The sequence below is a fragment of the Alligator sinensis genome, unplaced genomic scaffold (assembly GCF_000455745.1).
Source record: "Alligator sinensis unplaced genomic scaffold, ASM45574v1 scaffold187_1, whole genome shotgun sequence".
In the NCBI taxonomy this organism is placed as follows: Eukaryota; Metazoa; Chordata; order Crocodylia; family Alligatoridae; genus Alligator; species Alligator sinensis.
The window spans coordinates 2,139,724-2,148,638 of NW_005841861.1; positions in this window are offsets into that span (position 1 = coordinate 2,139,724).

Here is an 8,915-nt window from a genome sequence, read left to right on the forward strand (position 1 = left end):
GCCTCCCCCCCCCCCCCGTTTTGTCCCCCCCCCCCCCCCTTTGCTGACAGAAACTGCTCAGACTCTGTTTCTTCCCTGGAGCACAGCTCACGGAAGCTCAGCCCTTGCTGGGCCATGCAGCAGTGGTGCTGCTGATTGGGCCGGCAGGGGACAGCGTTTCATGTTCTCTGTGCCCAGGAGAGACTCCAACCAGAGCCAGAGTCCAGCTGTGCCTGACAGTAAGGGGGAGGGGGAAAGGGGGAGGCAGGGGCCAAAGCTGCAGAGCAAGGGGTAGGAGGCTGCTGTGGGTTGGAGTCTGCCCCCGCAACACAACTTTGGACACAAGTCTAAGGCGAGGGGTTTCTCCTCCATGCTGACTGGGGGACAGGTGGAGGACAACCTCTTCTTAGGTTTGAGTAAATACAATATTGTATACTCTGCCATGGGACAGGGCATATTGCTACTATATGGTGTGCAGAATAGTGTTACTGCATGGCAATGGCATCCCCTTGCACAATGCCCTACAGTGTGTGCTATAGCATATCCCTCTAGCATTTGGCTTATAAGTACACTGGTGATTTTCAGACTTCCTAAAGTTGTATAACTGCTGCTGTTCCCAAACCGATCCCCTCATCCTAAAAAGTGACACCTCATGTGCTGCCATTGTGGGGCCAGGTTGCCTACCTCCCAGCCAGCCCCACTGTTACCTAGTCTCTTTGCAGAACCCTCAGCTAGTACTGCACAAATTTAATTGTTCTGTTGACTCTGGTGGAGTTATGCTGAGCTTCCACCTAATTTTGTTTTTGGGGTCAGGTTAATAAACTAGTACTGCATGGCACAGAGCCATAATACCTTTCTGATTGCTGCAAGCCCCACCATTTTTGCATAATCTGTTTGATTTACTTATTCTTTTATAGTTCAGAAAAACCTTTCAAATTTGAACCTAACATAAACGAAAGTCCCTTCTTTTTTTTTTTTTAAAAGATAAATTAAATAGGTGGCCCATGATAAGGGAAAAACAAAATGGGAAATGATCTGAGGGTACAAAGCACATGCTGTTGTTTGAAGTGGAGCAAAAGAATGGTAATCAGCATGGAGGGCAAAACTGGGGAAGAAAGAAGCCAGCCACCGATGACAATGAAGAAGGATGTGGGAACAAGGAATGGGAAGATCCAGATAAAAAGATGAGAACCTCCACTGGAGGGGGAGGCAAGGGAAAGGAAACCAATACAATGTTGATTGTGAGTCTGTAGAGGAATTCAAATAATTGTATAGAAAGATGACAGCCTCTCATGATCTATTATTAAAGTTGCAAGCATCTGCTATGAGAGAACTTATTTTAGCTGTTCTATAATATTGGTTTAAGATAATGTGTAACATCTGAAAATTGCCACGTTTGCTTGTGAAGAAAATTATTTCTTCACAGTATGAAGAAAATTTATGACTTCGGTTTTAAAAATTACCCTGATTTGAATATTTTAACTTCTATCTAATGTTTGTGTGTTTATTTCTCTCTAGCTCAAAAATAGTTTACTATTCAAATAAGTAAGTAAATAGCTTATTTATTACCCATTCAAACTTTTACATTTCAAACTAAAGGCAGGCAAACTTTATATTTGTACCTAGCTATTTCGGGCCACGATCCTGCCAAAACTATGGTTAAATGGAAGTATTTGCATATATAGCATTAAATATTTGAATTCATCTTTATAGATGACCTTAGTGAATCAGTGCATTACATGAACTATGCATCTTGAACTTTATTAGCCTGAATGATGATAGTCATTGTGTTAATTGAATAATCAGTTGACCTTCAATTTTTTGTAATCACATTATATATACATGATGTTATTTATTATGTGTTTTACTGTAGCGGCTTTTTTGATACAAGAGGAATAAATACATTAACAAAATTAAAGAAAGAAAAAAACCACATGGGAAAATTTTCAAATCCCAAAGCATTGTTTCAGAAGTCAGCTATTATTGCTAATTGATGTTCCAAGTTAAACATTTTCAAAATCTATGCACTTAAAAAAAATCAAGGAATGAATAGCTAAGAATAGCATAAATTTTGTGCCATTAACATAAACAAAGCATTATTTTTATCGAGTATAAAGAAACCTGTATTTCATTACAACCTCACAAACAATGCTAATTCAAAATAAGTATTGTTCACTTATCAGTAATCTCAGTACAGAAACACAGTTCAATATTCTTTTGAAACATATCACTAAGGTTATTCATAAATGATTGGTTTTGTCATAGAATGATAGCTTTTCATCTTTCTGATTAAGCTACATGTAGAGTGTATGTTAAGATCAGAAGCCTGAGCTTGATGTGGAAGGCACAAATAAGCCAAGGGACTAATTCCAAAGTAAAAGCATGAGAATGGTGGGAAATGAGGGTGATTGAAACAAGAACATTTAAAGTAAAGGAAAGCCAGAAAGAAGGAAATTGGAGCTGTTAAGATGAAACGATGGAAATGTTTTTTTTTTTATTTTTATTTTTTTTAAATATGTACCAAATTGTGGATGATGGGACATATTGCTCATGTGTGCTATATGTAGATGACACACAGGAGTACCTCTCAAGATAGACATTTCAGATCTCCCCTTAATGCTATTCTCTTTGAAACACACAGCAAAAGCCTCCAAAGAGAAAAGGTAAGACTTCAAAACCACCTTTAAATTAATCCTCACTGAGGGACCCTTTCTCCTCTAGTTTAATGCGACTTGGCAGAACTAGAGGCAGGAGAGTGTCATGTGTAGTTTGGCACAAAGTGTCTCACAGGAAAGGAATTAAATTTACTCAAGATAATTAGAGTAGTTGAATTATTTTAGAATTATTTCAAAAGAGCACCAGTGATTTTATTAAATTTGGCATGGAGTATGAGAATCATATGCCAGATGCAAACTCTAAGGTCACATGCATCCAAGAGTTTCCATTTCCAGCTACACTTTCTTGGTAGGAATAGAGTGTGGTTTTTAAATAGCCATATGACATTGAAAATGGAGAAAATATTCCAAGAAAGTCAAAATTAAAGAACTACAGCAGTAACAAAGACTCTTTGTCTTATGCTTTCTGTGCATAGGTGAACTCCTACTGGCAGTAACTACATGTGGAACTTTTTGTTTATACTGAGACAACTGAAAAATGTCATTTGATGATGGGGATGCTTACTGAAAGGATTATAAGCAGAGATGGTAAATTTTCCTTCGATTCTATCTCCTATGATGCAGTAAGGCCATAGGTCCTATAATGAGCTCCCGTTCATCATTATGACAGGGAAAGTGATACATCATAGCAGATATAATCCAAACACAGAGCCCAGAATATGAAGGAGTATGAAATCATAAGACACCAAATCCAAATTCCAAGAGGTGTGGTAGCACCTTTTGAAATCCATATATTTCTGTTTGCAACTGAATTCATTTTTGTTTGTTTGTTTGTTTTATACATTTTACTGTAAGGGATCAAGAAAAGAACAGTTGCTTTGGGTAGACCTATGTCAGGAAGGGTAAGTAGGGATCCAGGTGCCAGTCACTGGCCAGGGGGTGCAGAGCAGGCAGCTATAGCTGTATCAGACTGGGGTCTGGGAAACCACCAAACTAAAGTCATGAGTCAGGATCCAACTGTCAGAAGTCTGGACTGGAGCTGACAAGTCTGGAAAAAGGATGTCTGGCATGCAATCTGGAACAAGGAGTCAGAAGCCTAGAATTTTTCAGAAAGAGAAAGCATCTATCCTGTTGAATAGCCTGCTGGCCACTAAAAGACTGCTCCTTATAAGTAGGTAGCATGACAATGCAGGCAACTGGGGACAGCTGGAAGTAGATCACTGGCAGCCAGGTCCACTTAGGTGACCAGGGCCAGAGCCACCTCGCGGCAATTTGGCTTGCCTGCTACCATGATTCCCAACAATGGGGCAATAAAATGACTTTTCTGCTAGCAAATCTCAAATCTCCAGTTAGTTTAAGAGCAGTAAGCCCAAGACAGGGAATTCATTCAGGTCTAGCCTGTACCCTCACTGACATGCCAGTCTTCAATTTATCCTTTCTTCCAAAACTGGCTAACTCCTACTGATTATTCTGTCTGGGTATCAGGATTTTTTTTTAACAACCACAGCACGGTTTTGTTCTTCCTGCTTACAAAGCTTGGACTGTTAGGGTTTTATCCTTAACACTCTCAAGCTCCCAGCAACTTGTTTTCCTGTTACAATTTTCTAGTAGTTGTGGGACACAACTCACTAGTATGCCTACTTTAGCCAGAAGCTTTTCTGTCCCACAAGCTACTTTTTCATCTCAGCAGACACAGTCTTTCAACTGCTTTCAACTTTCTCATCTCCCTACACCAGTGATTCCCAACCTTTTTTTCCTGTGCCCTGCTGCTGGGAGCAGAGTGCAGCGCAGGCAGAGGAGCTCCCAGCATGCGGCATGTCTCGTCTTTTCTGTGTGGCGCTGCTGGCATTGCCCCCACAGCCCTCATTTGGGTTGTGACGCAGGATTGGGAACCGCTGCCCTAGACAGAATCAGCTAGTTTTTCTTGCTCTTCTTTAGCAGCACAGAGAAAGATAACGGCATACTTTCCATTTGGCAACATTTCTGCCACACCAACCGTGTTGTCCCTCTGTTCTGAACTGATGCTTCAGTTCTTCGTACATTGTGCATGGTATGAAAATGCCTTCTCTCCCTTGGATTTTACAGTGCTTTACAGTCATCTCTACAAACAGAAAAGATTCCAGAAGATGGATCTCTCTAGACAATAAATTTCCAAGTATAAAACAGGGACAATGTAATGTTGAAAGCATTGCTTTTTTGGTTTTGTTTTAAGTATTCTTTCAAAAAATAAAACAGTTTGCTGTCTCTTGCAAATCTCAAGGTTAATTTATGTAAGACAACAGAAAGCAGATTCCCTTTGAAATAAGAAGAAATATTTAACATTCCCTGACACACTAATTAAGTGATATTCACTTCCCTAGTCAGATGCACACAAATATATTTGTCTCTCTCAAGTGAGTATAGTTTGTTTGGAGTTGTATTGAAGTTTTGAATCTAAACCATTTATATCCATTTATCTCTGCTTCTGTGAGTCTATCAGGCTTTGGAGCGAGGGAGGATTAAACCTCTTATCACTAGTAAATTCTGAAATCAAGTAGCAGAATTTCAGGATGTCAGAGGCTACTTTCTTAGGAATCTGTATAGAACTCACTCTGAAAGTTCATGTAAGTATTCCACTGATGCAAATTCCCCATGGCAAGGAGAAGCATGGGGCCATAACCATCTGGAAGTTTATGACCTCTAGTTACCACCACAGAATACCTTACTGGTTTAGTGTTGGTCATTCAGCCATCGGGGGTGTTGTAATGGAGATATATACTACTGCTAGGAAAAAGGTGCTGTCCTGAGTCATATGTCTGGGCAGTATACAAGAGATCATTTATGAGCTGGAGTCTTAAATTGTATTGGAGCACTGATGGCACCTGTGTCCCTATTCTTTCCTTTTTATACCAGATATGTGTGTTCATCAATGAAAAAGGGTCCTCTTCTTTCTCCTCTGTATCATATTTCAGGAATCCTTCTGTCTTGTCCATCTCTCTTTTATCTCTCTCTTGGGATGTGCAAAAGAGTCTTTTGAGCATGTTATGTCTTGAGTATCTTTTCCTTGTAAGGGGCACATTGAGAGAGATCTAACTGTAGGTGTAAACTACAGATCACCAAGCCAGGGAGAGGAGCTCAATCTGGAGTTCTCTCGAGAACTGGTAGAGGCCACGTGTGCATGAGACATGGTCGTCATGGGTGACTTCAATTACACAGACATCTCTTGGGAGGAACACTCGGCTAAGTCCAATCGGTCATGTTGCTTCCTGACCAGTACTGAAGAGCTCTACCTCACTCAGGAAGTGCATAGGCCAACCAGAGGTAATGCTCTCCTAGACTTGGTTTTGGCCAAAGGAGATGATCTGGTGAGTGACTTGAATGAAAAGGGTAGCAACAACGACAATTAAACCATCACGTTCACTGTCAGTCACAAGGCAGGCAAATAAGCTTGCAGGGTTGAAGTTCTGGACTTCAAAAAAAAAGCAAATTTCAACAGGCTCAGGGCAATAGTGGGGGAAGTGCTGTGGGACCAAGGAAGGTGAAAAGGAGTGCATGAAGAGTGGTCATTCCTCAAGGACATGATCCTCAAAGCACAAAAGAAGTCCATTCCCATGTGGAGGAAAGGTAGCAAAAGGCCTGGTAAGCCCTCTTGGCTTAATAGGGACATCATGGTCCCCTTGAAAAAGAAGAAAGAGGCATACAAACAATGGAAAATTGAGACAGTCCCCAAGGGGGACTATGCAACAAGAGCCCACGCTTGTAGGGAGCAGATTAGAAAGGCTAAGGCGGTGACTAAATTTAAACTAGCAATAGAAATCAAGGACCATAAGAAGTCCTTAGGTATATCGGGAACAGGAGGAAAATAAATGGGAATGTGGGGCCATTGCTTAACAGCTCAGGAGAGCTGGTTACCAATGCTTAGGAGAAAACTGAAGTGAATGCCTACTTTGCTTCAGTATTTCACTGGACTAAGGGGAAAATCATACTAGATAAGGTTCAGAATGGGCATGGTGGGAATGACCACCTTCCTACCATTGATGTTGAGCTACTGTGTGATCAGTTAGAAAAGTTAGGCATTTATAAGTCAGCAGGGCCGGATGAACTTCATCTGAGAGTGCTGAAGGAGCTGGCTGAAGTCATCGCGGGACCTCTGGCAAAACTCTTCCAAAACTCAAGGTGCTCAGAGGAGGTCCCTGAAGACTGGAAGAGGGCCAATGTTGCGCCCATCTTCAAGAAGGGGAAGAGAGAGAACCCAGACAACTATAGGCCAGTTAGCCTAACTTCTATCCCAGGCAGAATCCTGGGAAAATTCATCAAGGAGTCTATGTGCAGTACGCTTGCAGAAGGTAGGATTTTGAATGACAGCCAGCGTGGCTTTGTCATGGGAAGGTCTTGTCTTACCAAGCTCATCTCCTTCTACAACCAGGTAACTCGCCACCTGGGTAAGAGAAAGGAGGTCAACGTTGTATACCTAGACTTCCAAAATGCCTTTGATCTGGTATCCCATGATGTTCTCATAGGAAAATTGGATGATTGCGAGCTTAACTGCTTGACAGTCAGGTGTGTAGGAAGTTGGCTGCGGGTTAGGACCCAGAGAGTTCTAATGAACAGATCTGTGTCGTCCTGGCAAGAAGTGACCAGTGGTGTCCCTTAGGGGTCCGTGCTTGGTTCAGTGCTTTTCAACATCTTTATCAGTGATTTGGATGTAGAGGTGAAGAGCTCACTGGCCAAGTTCATGGCCAGTGAGCCCCATAACCAAGTTATGGGGGAATGTGCTCATGCTTGAAAATAGGCTGCAGATACCAGGTGGACCTAGACAGACTTGCAAGTTGAGTAGATCGGAACCAGATGAAGTTCAACATTGAGAAGTCTCAAGTGCTCCATCTGCAGATGAACAATCCCCACATACTTACAGGCTCAGTGGCACCATACTGACTAGTAGGGGTGTGTGAAATGGGCTGTATTCAATTCAGATTCAGCCTGAATTGGGGACACTGATTCGATTCGTTGATTCAGATCACTGTCCCGATTTGATTCGGCCGAATCCGAATCTGAAGATTGGATGCTGATTCAGAGTATCAGCGATTCAGCCATAGACACAGCTTTAAATGTTTTTTCTACATATCTTGAGGTACCAGGCGCAGCTCATGAACTCCGTGATGGTGGGGTGGATGGAACATCCCACAGGAGTGCAGGGGGGCCCCCACACGTGCTCAGCGGTGGAGCCAGAAGTGGACTGGAAGTACTTCCGGTCCACTTCCAGGTCCACTGCTGAGCACATAGGGACCCTACCTGTGCCTGCCCCGGCTTGGGAATCAACCACAGGGAGACCCAGGAGGCACCAGTTGCTGAGCTGGGGAGCAAGGGGAGGGTCCCCAACACGCTCCATGGTGGACCTGGAAGTGGACCAGAAGTACTTCTGGTCCACTTCTGGGTCCACCGCTGAGAGCGCTGGGGACCCCCCACCCCCACTGCGCTTCTGTGGGACTGTCATGGGGAGAGACAAACCAGGGAGACTCCCAAGCCCACGAGGGGAACCCTAGGGCCAGGAGCCAGGGGAGGAGCAAGAAAAATGAAAGTAAAAAAAGAAAAATTACTTACAGCAGGACTCAAGGAAAAGCAAGGACAACGGGGGAAGCCCGCGCGGATTATTAGCCGTGCCTTTATTCAGCTGCGGCCGGTGGATGACATCAGCCCCAATCACCGGCCGGCGGAAATAAGAGGGCTGGCGGTGAGAGAGGAGTGGGGCACACGGATGCCAAGGGAGAGCCCGACCGGTGGAGTCAGCCAGGGGCGCAGGATGCCGGGAAAATCGACAGTCACCGGCCGTGAAGGAGCAGACAACTCAGGCAGTGAGCCAGCACCAGGAACCAGTGACAGGTAAGGCAGGAGGCGAGTCAGTAAGAGGACTCAGGGCGCGGGGAGAGGAACGGCGCTGGGAAGACCCAGAGAGAGGGCAGCTCCGAGGGGAAGATCCAGAGAGAGGGCGGCTGCGCTGGGAAGACCCGGAGAGAGGACAGCTGCTCTGGGAAGACCCGGAGAGAGGGCAGATGCATGACGAAGACCCAGAGAGAGGGTCACAATATCAGGAAGTTGAAGGGAGAACGGGTCTAACCCGAGCAGTGGGAGCTGAGCCACAAAGCTAGGTCGTCTAGAGAAGGCCCTGTGGGGCAAATGGATGTGTGGAAGGGCTATCTGTGCTCCGCAAGGAAGCCCAGTAGCGCTGTGGTGGTTTTCTTAGGCTTCGTTAAGTCTTTTTTTTTTTACTAGAGAAGGGTATTTTATGTTTCCCCGTGTCAGAAGGGACTGAGGTCGAGTGGAAGCAGGAAAAGCGGGAAGGCG